Here is a 15,834-nt window from a genome sequence, read left to right as displayed (position 1 = left end):
ATGAGCTTTCCCAGGGGCTGAAGCTGAGGCAGGAGGGAGTGACTTCACTCACAGACTGTCACTTGGCCCTTGCTGTCATTCCAGGGCTAGCATTCATGCTGGCATATCTGGAGTGAGCGGCAGAGTCAGGACTGGAACTTGGAGTTGACAAGGTTGTGTGTGGCCCAAGGTGTGGGGAGCAGGTGTGCTGTCATTTCCCGGGGTGCATCCTGCCGTTGCCACCGCTGATTGTTAGGGGCATGTGCTTGGTGGATTCTGGTGGTGAGGAAGCTTCCAGGAATCTGTTACAGACAGCCTGGAGCCTGGCCCCTCGGAGTGTGTCCTAGGCCCCAGAAGGGGCTCTGTGGCTGTGAGATGGGTCTGCGTGCCTGGATCTCTCTGAGGCTGCTGCCCTTGGCATCTGACCAGGATCAGGATGGTAACATATGCAGCAGAGTCAGGGTTTCTGAAGCTCAGGGCTTCATCTGTCTCCATTTCTCTGGGGCCTCTTCGTGTCTCAGTGTCCTCCTGGTCACTTGATGGCCTTTCTGTTGGCTTCCAGCAGAGAGACTAGTCCCACACTCCCAGCCTGAGTTGGTCCCTGGGACTGTCTCCTGGCTGAGATCCAGAGAGACCCTGCTCCCCTGGCGTTACTGGAAGAGTCGATGCCCTAGTGTTGTTAAAATTCGTAGGCTCTTGCCGGGCGGGTTGGCTTCACGGGCGGGTAACAGAGACGCGGAGACAACGGCTGGGCAGGGAAGCTGTATTTCTTTATTCAGGAACAACGATTCATAAACTAAGACAAACTAATCACCAAACAGAACTCTGCTGTCTCTTTGCGGCGGCACCAGCACTCCCTCTTACCCTCCAACTCTGGAACTCTGGAACTCTCGTACTGGGGAACCCTCTGAAACTCTGCAACTCTCTCACTCTGGAACTCTGGCGGGTTTCCTAGGGGCGGGGCCAAGCGGGCCGCGAAATTAACAGGACTGATGCAATTCTCTTGGCGGGGGAGAACTACCCAATGTAAAGCATACAACACCCTAGAGCAGAAAGTATCATCAGAAGTTGATTTCTGTTACTTCTTGCTCTGGTCCATCCTGGGCGGGTCCTGAAAAAAAAAAAAAACTGGGTGTGAGTACATGAAGGGGGAAGAAAAGTGAATCACAGATTCCTGACTTCTTCTTTGACCTTGCTGATGGCAGGGGAACAGAAAGGCCCCCCCCACCTGCTTTCTGATTGGCTCCTGTTAGCTCAAGCTCCATCAGGAGGGTGTGCAAGAGGCTGCCAATGTCCTTTCCCCTGGAAAGTGTCCCGCCCCCCCCAGCCTCCCTAGGGGGCTGGCATCTTCACTTCCTGTTCTGCAGAGAGACTTTTACTGGGAGAGACTGTGAGGTTTTCAGCCTGGGTACCTTTACGATGGATTCTGCTTCTGTGAGAACTCACCTGAAGTCAGGGATTCTTAAAGATTTTTTTTATCCACTACACACTGTAGAGGGAAGGAGAGGGAGAAGTGGAGCATCACTCAGGCATATGTGATGTTGTGGATTGAACTCAGGGCCTCCGGGCTTGAAAGTTTGGTGCACTGCCTCCTGAGCTGCAAAGCCCTGAGCTGAAACCCCCCCCCTTACCCCCCCCCCCCCCCCCGCCACACTGTTTTATAGTGGTACTGGGGATTGAATCTGGGATTTTGGAGGCTCAGGCATGAGAGTCTCTTTGTATAAACAGTGTGCTATTTACCTCCGCTCAACCCTTCTTCATTTATTTTATTTTTTTGCCACCAGGGTTATCACTGGGGTTTGGTGCCAGCACTGTGAATCTACTGCTCCTAGTGGCCTTTTTTTTTTCTTCCCTATTTTATTTGATAGGACACAGAGAGACTGAGGGCAAGGGAGATAACATAATTATGCAAAGAGATTCTCATACCTGAGGCTCCAAAGTCTGAAGTTCAATCCTCCACACCACCAAAAGCCAGAGCTGAGCAGTACTCTGGTAAAATAAATAAATACATAAATTAATTAATTAATATTTAAAAGAGAGAGAGGTAGAAAGAGAAAGAAATTGAGGAGAGGAGGGGAGAGAGAGAAAGAAAGAGAGGGGGGGAAGATATATACCTGAAAACCTGCTTCATCACTCTAGAAGCTTCCCCCCTACAGGTGGGGAGTGGGGGGTTGAACCTGGGTCCTTGCACTTGGCATTGTGCACACTCAGGTGCACCACCACCCAGTCCCCTATTTTTTTTTTTAGATAGAAGATGAGAGACACAGAAGGAGACTATGGCAACACTACACCACACCACTTGTGAAATTTGCCCTCCTTACATGAGCTCTTGTAAGGTGGTGGCTGGGGGGCTCAAAGCCGGGTCCTCATGCATGGTAATATGTGCAAGTCACCAGTTCCCCTACCCCTGCTGCCCTCTTCACTGTACTAGCGCAGGCTGGGGTTTCTCATGGGATCCTGGAACAGCAGGTGGAAGTAAAGGAGGGCAGCTTCTTGCTGGGAAGAGGGAAAGGTCATCCCTCTAAAGGCAAGCAGTAGTGAGGGTGGGAGCCTCCTACCTGGGCTGGTGTTTACCCCCAGCCTGCTGCATGCGAAAAATAAGGTTAGGAAGACACATGTTTGTGCCCAGGGTGTGTAGTGCCAGGCTTGTGCCCCACTGTCTGTGTTGGCCCTCAACTCTTAAGTTTGGAGGCTGCAGACCCCGCTGTCCCCTTGCCCTGGCATTGACTCAGGTGTGGAGGGCTGCCATGCTGGGAGGACAGGGAGCCCCAGGTGATGCCAGGTACAAAGGATGCTAACAGGGTGGAAAAGGAGTACCAGGTGCTGACCTTGAGCCCTGGGAGGAATGCTTCCTAGCTGAGCAAAGCCTGCACCTACTGGGCCAACTTAGGTGGCTTCTGTTTCAGGCTCTGGCGGAGCCCAGTACTGGGTGCCACCAGGAATGGCCATGATGGAGGACCAGCTGCTGGAGGTGGTGGGGGTGGGCATGTGCCCCAGCAGCCCCCCCCTTCTCACTTCAAGCTCAGGCACTTTTCCTCCTGCATCTAGGAGGCTCCCCTGTGTGCTCCACCCCCAGCTGAGTTCAGGCAGACTGGGCCTCCCATCCCCTGCTCCTGGACTCAGTTTCCCTGGCTGTGTTGAGGACTTGAGTCTGTACAGGCCATAGAGGTGCTTCCAGAGGATGTTTCCCAGGCTGAGTTGCTGGTTAGGTGGACTGGGGAGGGGAGGTATATGTCTGACCTACCAGGAACCCTCTTGCCACAAGGAGTCTTTCCCTCAAGGTCTTGCTGTGCTAGATCTGTGAGGGGGTGTTGAAGACTGTGTGCCCTGATGCAATACTACAAACTCAGAGGATATCTGATGACTTCTTTCCTCATCCCTTAACTCTCTTCTCGCTCCCCTGCCCCCACCCCCACATATACACAGAATAAGCTAAGAGTATGAGGAGTGTATGACTCAGTGTGAGGTTGATTTAGAATATGCTTCATTTAGGGATGACCTTTGAAAAAGGAGGGAAAGAGCCATTTGCAGTGTTTGTAAAACCTCCATTCCATAGCTTTGAACTCTAAGCCTCTTCTCTGAGGTTTCCACTAAACACCTTTTAACAGACTGAGCTGGAGTTGGTGAGGGGATTTGGAGTGTCTTTCCAAAGCTTTTATTTTATTTTAAAAAAATATTTATTCCCTTTTGTTGCCCTTGTTTTATTGTTGAAGTAATTATTGTTGTTGTTATTGATGTTGTTGTTGTTGGATAGGACAGAGAGAAATGGAGAGAGGAGGGGAAGACAGAGAGGGGGAGAGAAAGATAGACACCTGCAGACCTGCTTCACCACCTGTGAAGCGACTCCCCTGCGGATGGGGAGCTGGAGGCTCGAACCGGTATCCTTATGCTGGTCCTTGTGCTTTGCACCGCCGGCGCTTAACCCACTGTGCTACCGCCTGACTCCCATTTCCAAAGCTTTTTTAAATTTTTTAATTTTTATTTTATTTATTTATTCCCTTTTGTTGCACTTGTTGTTTTATTGTTGTAGTTATTATTGTTGTTGTCATTGTTGGATAGGACAGAGAGAAATGGAGAGAGGAGGGGAAGACAGAGAGGAGGAGAGAAAGATAGACACCTGCAGACCTGCTTCACCGCCTGTGAAGGGACTCCCCTGCAGGTGGGGAGCCGGGGTTCGAACCGGGATCCTTATGCCGGTCCTTGTGCTTTGCGCCACCTGCGCTTAACCCGCTGTGCTACAGCCCGACTCCCTCCAAAGCTTTTATTTATTTTTTCTACTTCTAGGGTTATCACTGGGGCTTGGTGCCTGCACTATGAATCCACTGCTCCTGGAGGCCACTTTTTCCATTTAGTTGCCCTTGTTGTTATTGTTATTGCTGCTGTTATTGGATAAGATAGAGAGAAATTGAGAGAGGAGGGAAGACGGTGGAGAGAAAGAGAGACACCTGCAGGCCTGCTTCACCGCCTGTGAAGTGACCCCCTCCAGTCCTTGTGCGTTGCATCATGTGAGCTATTGCCTGGCCCCCTTTTTTCTTTCTTTCTTTCTTCTTTTTATTAAGCACATTCTTTTTTTTTAATATTTATTTCCTTTTCTTGCCCTTGTTTTTTTATTGTTATAGTTTTTATTGATGTCATCGTTGTTGGATAGGACAGAGAGAAGTGTAGAGAGGAGGGGAAGACAGAGAGGGGGAGAGAAAGATAGACACCTGCAGACCTGCTTCACCGCTTGTGAAGCGACTCCCCTGCAGGTGGGGAGCTGGGAGCCCGAACTGGGATCCTTAGGCTGGTCCACTGCATTACCGCCTGACTCCCTTTTCTTTCTTTTTTAATCAGGGCACAGCTCAGCTCTGGCTTATGGTGATGCAGGGGATTGAACCTGGAACCTTAGAGTGTCTTTTTGCATAGCCATCATACTATCTCCCTAGCCCCTAAAAACATTTTTTTTCTTAAAGAAGCAAAGCATTAAAAAATTGAATTTTTTAAAAATTTATGAACGTGAGAGAGAAGCATCTCTGGCATATGTAATGCCTATGTTTGAACATGGGACCTCACGCATTAAAATCCACCACCCTTCCCTGCCATCTCCTGGGCCACTGACTTTAAGAGATTTATTTGCTGAAGGAGATTAGGATGAAGTGAGTGTGGGGGTGGTGGTGGTGGCGAGGAGAACCAGAGCCTCAGACTGGCATATAAGGTGCTGGGAATGAAATTTGGGACTTCATACTTATAAATCCTACACTCTAACTAAGTCACCTTCCCACCTTCCAAAGCTTTGTTTAGTTTATTGAGCTACAACCCCACACTGTGAACTTCACCTAAAGTGGTTTTACAAGATTACAGCTCTGGGTCTGTGTGTGTGTTTGTGTGTGTGTGTGTGTCTGTCCCTCCCAACCCCATCCCAGCTCTCCAGTTGTGGGGTTTGCTCTTCTTCCTATTCTCTCTCTTCTTTTTCTCCTCCAGGTCAATCCCATTGTAGTGGGCTGAATGGTACCTCCCCAAAAAAACGATGGTGTCTGGGAGTTGGGCGGTAGCGCAACAGGTTAAGCGCAAGGACCGGCGTAAGGATCCCGGTTCGAGCCCCCAGCTCCCCACCTACAGGGGAGTCACTTCACAAGCAGTGAAGCAGGCCTGCAGGTGTCTGTCTTTCTCTCCCCCTCTCTGTCTTCCCCTCCTCTCTCTGTCCTATCCAACAACAACGACATTAGTAACTACAACAATGAAACAACAAGGGCAAGAAAAGGAAATAAATACATATTTTTAAAAAAAGATGATGTCCATATATGTTCAGGATCTAATACCCAGAACCTGTGAGCATGAACACCACCTTATATGGCAACAGGATGAGTGTAACCTTCTGTGGCTCTTAGAGAAGGGGCTTATCTTGGATAATTTTTTTAAAAAATTTTATTTATTCCCTTTTGTTGCCCTTGTTGTTTTATTATTATAGTTATTATTATTGTCATTGTTGTTGGATAGGACAGAGAGAAATGGAGAGAGGAGGGGAAGACGGGGAGAGAAAGATAGACACCTACAGACCTGCTTCACCACCTGTGAAGCGACTCCCTTGCAGTTGGGGAGCCGGGGGCTCTAACCAGGATTCTTAAGCCAGTCCTTGCGCTTTGCACCACGTGTGCTTAACCCGCTACTGCCCAACTCCCTTCTTGGATAATCTTGTCGCCACTGAGTGTCGAAGGGAAAGGAGATGGAGGTGGAGGCTGGAATGGTGCCACCAGCCAGGGAGTGCTAGGAGGAGCTAGCCACTAGGAGCTGGGGGAAGCATTAACATTTCTCCTGAGCCCCAGTAAGACTTGTTGCCCTGCCTTCACCTGGCTGCAGCCCTCTGACCTACAGTGCTGAGAGAGCAAGTGTTTCTAGCCACTGAGTTGTGGGGTCTCTGCTAATGGCAGCCCCAGGAAACCCTCCACCATCATATGAATCTGCTGCTAAACTGGAGCAGAGGGTGGAGGGATGCAGGTCTCCCAACTGCCCCCAGATGAATGGCCCCCAGATGGCAGGAAGAGCCCCCAGTGACCAGTCATCATCTGTCCTAGAGGTGGTTAGCCTGCCCGGGAGCACGAAAAGGAGGAAGTGTCTGGCTTGTTTCTCAGTACCACCACAGAATTTAGGAAGCTGATGACTTTCCGTCATATCTTAAATGGGAAAGTGTGTGTGTGTGCATGTGTGAATTGCATGTGTATGAGATCCTGGTACCGCAAAGGAGGAGAAGAGAAGGAAAAGAAAAAGAAATGAGGGCCAGAAGTGAACGTTCTCCTGTGACAGATAACCTGTGCTCCTTTCCCTGCCTGTGTGGCCCTGGCAGGACCCTGTCTCTGTCTCTCACCTACCTGTCTCCTTGTGATGACACTGTGGGTATCTTAGAAGGAACAGATGTGAGGTCTGGACATCAAAATTTTTTTCTTTTTTTAAAAAATATTTATTCATTTATTATTCCCTTTTGTTGCCCATTATTTTTTTATTGTCGTAGTTATTATTATTGTTATTATTGATGTCATCGTCATTGTTGGATAGGACAGAGAGAAATGGAGAGAGGAGGGGAAGACAGAGAGGGGAGAGAAAGACAGACACCTGCAGGCCTGCTTCACCGCTTGTGAAGTGACACCCTGCAGGTGGGGAGCTGAGGGCTTGAACCGGGATTCTTACACTGGTCCTTGCACTTTGTGCCACTGTGCTACCACCCGACTCCCCAGAATTTTTTTTTTCCTCCTCCAGGGTTATTGCTGGGCTCGGTGCCTGCACCATGAATCCACCGCTCCTGGAGGCCATTTTTTCCCCCTTTTGTTGCCCTTGTTGTAGCTTCGTTGTGGTTATTATTATTATTGCCCTTGTTGACGCAATTCGTTGTTGGATAGGACAGAGAGAAATGGAGAGAGGAGGGGAAGACAGAGAGGGGGAGAGAAAGATAGACACCTGCAGACCTGCTTCACCGCCTGTGAAGCGACTCCCCTGCAGGTGGGGAGCCGGGGTTGGAACCGGGATCCTTACGTCAGTCCCTGCGCTTTGCTCCACATGCGCTTAACCCACTGCGCCACCGCCCGACCCCCCTCTTTTTTTTTTTTTAACCATAGCACTGCTCTGCTTTGGTGGTACTGGGGTTTGAACCTGGGACCTCAGAGTCTCAGGCAGGAAAGTATAGTCCTCAGCCCTGGATGGCAGAATTTTATTTTATTTTTGCCACCAGGGTTATCACTGGGGCTCATCCACTGCTCCTGTGGCCATTTTTTCAAAAAAATTTTTTAAAGATAGAACAGAGAGAAATTGAGAGGGGAAGGGAAGATAGAGAGGGAGAGAGAAAGAAAGACACCTGGAGACCTGCTTCACTGCTTGTGAAGCAACAAACCTCCCTGCAAATGGGGAACAGGGGCTTGAACTGGAATCTTTGAAGGGGTCTCATACTATAGGAGCTTAACTCAGTATGCTACTGCCTAGCCCCCATGGCAGAATCTTTAGTAGTGTAAACAGCAGTCACTCTGTTGACCCTTTTCTGCATGCTGAGTACTGTCAGAGCCTGATTTCATGTGCTCTTCTCACCTTATGGAGCAGATGCCATAACTGTCTCCACCTCACAGGTGAGGAAGTCAGCCTAGAGAGTGATGATTAGCCTGGGGTAACACAGAAACTGGGAGCCTCTCACCAACATGTGAACAAAGGAAAGGCCCCAAGCTCCACAGCCATCCCAACTCCTCCCCTCACAGGCCCCCTTCCTCACCCCCCAACTAAGTGAATCATTCTAATGGTGGGTGAATAAGGATATCAGCACATTGGGTCTTTTATATATTTGTTGACGACCTGAGAAGTGGCACAGTGGGTAAGACATTGAATTCTTGAGTTTGGGGTACTGAGCTCAGTTCCTGGCCATGTGTATACCAGAGTGATGCTCTGGTTCTCTCTTCCCAACCCAGTTCCTCATTAATAAATACATCTTTAAAAAATACATATTGCTCAGTACAAAGACAACTCTAGCTGAGTGAAGAAGAGCGTGAGGGAAGAGCAATTGCTTGGCCAGTGCTGATGAAATGTACGAAACGCACCGAGAGCTGCAGAGCACCCTCCTGCCCGCCCCTCCTCAGACCACAGGCCTCCCAGAGCTTCAGCTGCTGTTGACCTTTGGAAACTGGCCTGAAGTTGGTTTCTTCACCCCTGAGGTCTCTGAGAGACTGGGACACCACTGTTGGCAGCAGAACTTCATGACAAGTAGCAGAAAGTTCTTTGGAAAATTTCTTTGAAAGCAGTGCAGTCTGGGAGATGACATAGTGGATAAACTGTTAGGTTCTCAACCTTGAGGTCCTGAGTTGGATCCCTGGCAATGCATGTGCTGGAGTGATGCTCTGGTACACACACTCTCTTTCTTTCTCATATGTATTTGTGTGTGTATATATGTTTGTTTTGCCACCGGGGCTCAGTGTCAGCATTACAAATCCATCACATCTGGTGGCCTTTTTTTTTTTTTTTTTTGATATTACAGAGAGAAATTGAGAGGGGTATGGGGATAGAGAGGGAGAGAGAAAGAGAGACACCTGCAGACCTGTTTCATCGATCATGAAGCTTCCCCAGTGCAGTAGGGAAGCAGGAGCTCAAACCCGGGTCCTTGCATGGATCCTTGTGCATAATACTATGTGTGCTTAACTGGGTGCACCACTTAACCCCCATTTGTTTTTTATTTATTTATTTAAAAAAAATTTTAAAATTTGTTATTGGATAGAGACAGAGAGAAATTGAGAGAGAAAGGTGAGATAGAGAGGAAGAGAGACAGACGCCTGCAGACCTGCTTCACCACCTGTGAAGCGACTCCCCTGCAGGTGGGGAGCCGGGGGCTCAAACCGGGATGCTAACCGGTCTTTGCGCTTTGCACCACGTGTGCTTAACCTGCTGCGCTACTGCCCGACTCCCTGTTTATTTTTAAGAAAGTTGAGATCAGAGGTCTTGGGCACCCTCATTGCCTTCTGGCCCTATCTAGACTGAGGGAGAGGCAAGAGCTTCTTCTAGGGGGCTGATGCACAAGTTATGTGTATGTGGGAGAACTGGGTGGAAAGAGCAATTTGAGCTCAGGTGGAGCCTGTGAGCAGGTGTGTCTGTGTGGGGGTGCACACAGCCTTGGGTGGGGGGCTGAGCACGCCAACTAAGTGGGCCTGGAGGTTTGCGGAGAGTTCAGGTGAGCCCCTGAGGGTGGGTTAGAGTTAGAAATGTCAGCACTGTAAAGCCCAGGCTGGGAGGGAAGGAGGAACAGCTTTCTTCCCTCCTGCCTCTGTGGTGGCCACCTCTGGGTGCAGCCTGTCTCCAAACAGAATCTTTTTAAAATTTATTTTATTTTATTGATAGGAAAGAGACCCTGATTGAGAGAGAGGAGAAAGAGGGAGAGGGAGGGATCTGCAGCACTTGCTTGGCCACTTGTGAAGGCTCCCCTCTACAGGTGGGGACCAGGGACTTGAACCCAGGCCCCTGTACATGATAATGTATACTGTCAACTGGATGCACCATGCCTGGCTCCCTAAACAGAATCTTGAGGCCAACCACACAGCTCAGCACACACACCTGCCCCCCTCTCCTTCCAGCTGCCTGTCCCTTGTTTTCTATGTGGATCCCCTTCTGCCTCTTTCTCCTCCCTCAGCTGCAGGCTGAATGAGGGGAGACACTGCCCCCCCCCAGAGGTTTTGCTTTCAGAAAGGTGGCTCAGGTGATGTGAAGGAACTGTAGAAAAGGTTAAAACTGGGGGGAAGGAAAGGTAAAGGATAGTGAGTCACCATCCTTCCTCTGTGGTTTCCTGAGCAGCTGAACACAGGCTGCCACTGTTTGCTGTTGTCCTTCCACTCAGATGTCACAGCGAAGGGGGACTTCCACGCTGCCAGGCTGTGCACCATTCACTGCTCATTCTGCAGCTGTAACAAAGCTTCCTGGATGCCATGGGGAGTTGCTGGAAGTCAGAGACTGATAAACAGTATCCATAATATTTTACTTGTATGATTCTCTTTTTAAATATTTTCCCCCTTCCTTTATTGATAAGATAGAAATCGGGGGGAGGGGCAAAAAGGGCAATAGACACCTGCAGGCCCCTGTAGTGTCTTTTTGCTTGTTTGTTTTTAACTAGAACACGGGTTCTTACTCATTCTAGAACACAGTAGTGTGATTCGATAGGAAATGCACTCCTGCCTCTGAGCCTTGTTTTTGCAATACCAGGTCTGTACATGCATGATTCCACCACTCCCAGACTTTTCTATTCTTTTTATTTCAGGGAGAAAGGGAGAGACCATAGCACTGCTCCACCATGCATGGTGCTGCCCCTGGTGTTGTGCTCTTATGTGGTGTCAGGGCTCAAACTCAGGGTCTTTAATGCACATGCTCTGCCAGGTGGACAATTTCCAAATTCCATTTAGGTGCTACTCTCAGCTCAAACTAAAGCCGGACTGTAGTTTGGTTTGGATCATGAATTTCCCACCTGGCAATTAAAGGAAAGCTAGAGGAGGACTTTCCCTTCCTTCCTGTGACCCAGCTTTACTACCCTTGCTGGTGTCCCAGTGTGCCTCTTAGCAGTCATCCTGCCATTTCTTATATCTCCATGATTGTGTGCACACTCACAGATAACTTTTCCATTGTGTGGAGATAAACTCCCTATATTCCTTACATGCCCCAAATGTTTTTTTTATTTGTTTATTGGATAGAGATAGCCAGAAGTTAAGAGGAAGGGGGAGACAAAGAGGGAGAGACAGAGAGACACCTGCAGCACTACTTCACCACTTGCAAAGCTTTCCCCTTGCAGGTAGGGACCAGGGGCTGGAACCTGGGTCCTTGAGCATTGCAACATGTGCTCTCAACCAGGTGCACCACCACCTGGTCCCCTATGCCCCAAATGTTTATATTTCTTTTTTCTTTTTAAGATAGAGGCAGAAAAGAGAGAGAGTGAAAGAGATCACGGCACTGACCCTTCCTTCAATGTGGTGGAGGCTGGACTCGAACCTGGGCTGCACACATGGCAAAGCAGTGCACTATCCAAGTGAGCGAGCTATTTTGCCAACTCTCTTCTGTGTCTGCAGGAGGGTCAGCCATACCTGCACTCTTTTTCCACTGACATTTTTTAAAGATACTTGTTTTCTTTATTGGGGGGATTAATGGGTTACAGTTGACAGTAAAATACAGTCGTTTGTACATGCATAACATTTCCCAGTTTTCCACATAACAGTCCAACCCCCACTAGGTCCTCCGCTGCCATCATGTTCTAGGACCTGAACCCTCAGAGTCTTACACTGGTGCAATGCACCTTCTCCAGTCCAAGCTCTGCTTAGTGTTTTCCCTTCTAATCTTGTTTTTTCAACTTCTGCCAATGAGTGAGATCATCCCATAGGGAAGGTCCCACTTCTAGCCTTCTGAGAGTTCTCCAGACTGCTCTCCACAGAGGTTGGACCAATTGACATTCCCACCAGCAATGCAGGAGGGTTCCTTTGTCCCCATAACCTCTCCAGCATTTGTTGCTACCTTTTCTGATATATGACATTTTCATAGGTGTGAAGTGTTATCTCATTGTTGTCTTTATTTGCATTTCTCTGACAAGCAATGACTCGAAGCATTTTTTCATATATTTGTTGGCCTTTTGGATCTCTTCTTTGAATACTTAGAGGAAAATGTTGGCAGAACTCTTTTCCATCTAAAATTTAAAGGCATCTTCAGTGATACAAATCCAATTGCAAGGAAGACTAAAACAAAACAAACCAATGGAACTACATCAAATTAAAAAGTTTATGCACAGCAAAAGAAATTAAAAAGTTTATGCACAGCAAAAGAAACCACCACCCAAACAAAGAGACCCCCTTACAGAACGGGAGATCTTTACATGCCATACATCAGACAAGAGGGCTAATAACTAAGCTATATAAAGAGCTCACCAACTCAGCAGCAACAAATGAACCCATTCAAAAATGGGGAGAGGATATGAACAGAATAGTTCCCACTGAGATTTTTAATACTCATTAATTTATTTTTAAGATTAACAGATTTTAGAAGTAAAAGAAGTAAAGATAAATATTGGTTAAGTCTTATTTTTTTCTGCTTTGTCATATCTAACTGAGGTGTTTGATGAGGACAGGTTCACACCTCTTTAAGTATGCTGCTACCACCCCATACCCAACTCCACAGCACCCTTAAGGCTCAGCTACAGGACCACGCCCACCCTTTCCTACCAAGGCCCTATGAAATTTGAAGAGACTTTAGAAAACATTTTTTGAATTAATTTAAAAAAAAATTTCTTTATTGGGGAGTTAATGTTGAATTAATATTCAACGGTAAATACAATAGTTTGTACATGCATAACATTCCCCAGTTTCCCATATAACGATACAACCCCCACTAGGTCCTCTGTCATCCTTCTTGGACCTGTATTCACCCCACCCACCCACCCCCACCCCAGAGTCTTTTACTTTGGTGCGATATGCAAATTCCATTTCAGGTTGTACTTGTGTTTTTGTTTCTGATCTTGTTTTTCAATTTCTGCCTGTAAGTGAGATCATCCCATATTCATCCTTCTGTTTCTGACTTATTTCACTTAACATGAATTTTTCAAGGTCCATCCAAGATCCGTTGAAAACGGTGAAGTCACCATTTTTTATAGCTGAGTAGTATTCCATTGTGTATATATACCACAACTTGCTCAGCCACTCATCTGTTGTTGGACACCTGGGTTGCTTCCAGGTTCTGGCTATTACAAATTGTGCTGCTAAGAACATATGTGTACACAGATCTTTTTCGATGGATGTGTTGGGTTCCTTAGGATATATCCCCAGGAGAGGAATTGCAGCATCATAGGGTAGGTCCATTTCTAGCCTTCTGAGAGTTCTCCAGACTGTTCTCCACAGAGGTTAGACCAGTTGACATTCCCACCAGCAGTGTAGGAGGGTTCCTTTAATCCCACACCCTCTATAGCATTTGCTGCTATTACCTTTTCTCCTATTCTCACAGGAGTGAAGTGGTATCTCATTGTTGTCTTTATTTGCATTTCTCTGACAGTCAGAGACTTGGAGCATTTTTTCATGTGTTTCTTGGCCTTTTGGATCTCTTCTGTGGTGAATATTCTGTCCATGTCCTCCCCCCATTTTTGGATGGGGTTATTTGTTGTCTTGTTGAGTTTGGCAAGCTCTTTATATATGTTGGTTATTAAACTCTTGTCTGATGTATGGCATGTAAAGATCTTCTCCCATTCTGTGAGGGGTCTCTTGGTTTGGGTAGTGGTTTCTCTTGCTGTGCAGAAGCTTTTTAATTTGATGTAGTCCCATAGGTTTGTACTTGCCTTAGTCTTCTTTGTAATTGGATTCGTTTCATTGAAGATGTCTTTAAAATTTATGTGGAAGAGTTCTACCAATATTTTCCTCTAAGTATCTGATAGTTTGTGGTCTAACATCCAAGTCCTTGATCCACTTGGGAATTGATATTATATGGTCCAAATCCCCTTATAATGCAGACTGCATGCAAGTTCCCCCACTGTCTGAAAACAGAGCAGTCCTGCTTGGTGTGATGTGACACTGTTTTTGTTTGTTTATTTGTTTGTATTTATTTTGGGGAAGAACATTCAGACATTCTCTGGATGAATGAATGGTATTGCTGGAATGCCCAACTTTCTGACAGCAGGAAGCCCATTTTATTTTTACTTAATCTTGCTCTCTCTTTTTTTTTCAACTCTGAGTACTGCTCAGTTCTGGTTTTTGGTAGTGCTGCAGATTGGGCCTAAGACCTTGGAGCATGAAAGTCTTTTTGCATAACCATTATGCTATCTCCCAGCCCTGGGAAGCTAATTAAAATTCTTTGGCTCTGGGAGTTGGGTGTTAGCGCAGAGGGTTAAGCGAACGTGGTACAAAGCACAAGGACCGGTGTCGGATTCTGGTTCATGCCTCTGGCTCCCCACCTGCAGGGAAGTCGTTTCACAGGCGGTGAAGCAGGTCTGCAGGTGTCTTATCTTTCTCTCCCCCTCCTCTATTTCTCTGTCCTATCCAACGACAACAACAATAAAACAACAAGAGCAACAAAAGGGAATAAATAATTAAAAAAAATTCTTTGGCTCCATCTACCATCACTTACTTGCTCTCTCCAGCTGGAGGAGGATGACAGTGACTGGAGGGTGAGATGGCCCACAAGGCTGGTCTCCAGGCTGTCCTCATCTTTATTTCTGTCTCTTTGGAACTCCACTCTGGAACCTACGCCTGCTGGAGCGCAGCCTCTTCCTGGCCAGCCCTGCTTCCACATCATGGCTCTATGCCTCTGGCTTCTAGAAACTCATCACCATCTCATGCTTGCTAATACAGTTCTCTACTTCTGTTTTTATAGTGGTTATGAATTTATTTCCTTTGTGTGTTTCCACTATATTAAAGTATGACCTTGGATTTGGGGGGGGGCAAATTGTTAATCTGGAATATGATAATATTCCAGAATACGTTAATCTGGAATATGACAATATTCCAATATGGAATCTGGAATATGTATTGTATTTATTATATTATGTTCTATTATTATTATTATTTTGCTACCAGAATTATTGCTGAGGTTTGCTGTCAGCACTATGAATCCACCATTTTTAGTGACCATTCTTCCCTACTTAAAATTTTTTTTTAATATTTATTTATTTTCCCTTTTGTTGCCCTTTTTTATCGTTGTTGTAGTTATTATTGTTGTTATTGATGTCGTTGTTATATAGGACAGAGAGAAATGGAGAGAGGAGGGGAAGACAGAGAGGGGAAAAGATAGACACCTGTAGACCTGCTTCACCACCTATGAAGCGACTCCCTTGCAGGTGGGTAGCTCTGGTTCTCTCCTGACTCTAAGATAAAAAAATTATTTATTTATTTATAAAAAGGAAACTGACAAAACCGTAGGATAAGAGGGTACAGTATTCCACACAATTCCTACCAGCAGAACTCCCTCCCCCGATAGCTTTCCTATTCTTTAACCCTCTGGGATTATGGACCCAAGGTCATTGTGGGCTGCAGAAGATGGAACATCTGGCTTCTGTAATTGCTTCCCTGCTGAACATGGACGTTGACAGGTTGGTCCACACTCCCAGCCTGCCTCTCTCTTTCCCTAGTGGGGCGGGGTTCTGAGGAATCGGAGCTCCAGGACACATTGGTGGGGTTGTCTGTCCAGGGAAGTCTGGTTGGCATCATGCTATCATCTGGAACCTGGTGGCTGAAAAAAAAAAAAATGAGTTAACATTTAAAGCCAAACAAGTTGTTGACTAAAATTTAAAAAACTTAAAAGTGAATTAAAAGCTACTCTGTGCCCCATCACATTGTAAGAAGCTTCTCTTTCTATCTGAAAAAGTTGACCTGGCAATGACAGAGAGACAGAGACTGACTGGTGGACAGC

At 46.8% G+C, this 15,834-nt stretch overlaps 2 protein-coding genes across 2 annotated transcripts in view; both read left to right on the top strand.

Annotated features, from left to right (window-relative positions):
* The window catches only part of ADORA2B (adenosine A2b receptor), a 34,243-nt gene that overhangs the window by 1,572 nt on the left and 16,837 nt on the right, over positions 1-15,834 (top strand). The window lies entirely within an intron of this gene.
* SPECC1 (sperm antigen with calponin homology and coiled-coil domains 1) overlaps positions 1-15,834 on the top strand; it is a 340,972-nt gene that overhangs the window by 309,132 nt on the left and 16,006 nt on the right. The gene's annotated exons all lie outside the window — the stretch shown is intronic.

Source organism: Erinaceus europaeus, chromosome 12 (assembly GCF_950295315.1).
Source record: "Erinaceus europaeus chromosome 12, mEriEur2.1, whole genome shotgun sequence".
In the NCBI taxonomy this organism is placed as follows: domain Eukaryota; kingdom Metazoa; phylum Chordata; class Mammalia; order Eulipotyphla; family Erinaceidae; genus Erinaceus; species Erinaceus europaeus.
This window is presented reverse-complemented; position numbering and strand designations above follow the sequence as displayed.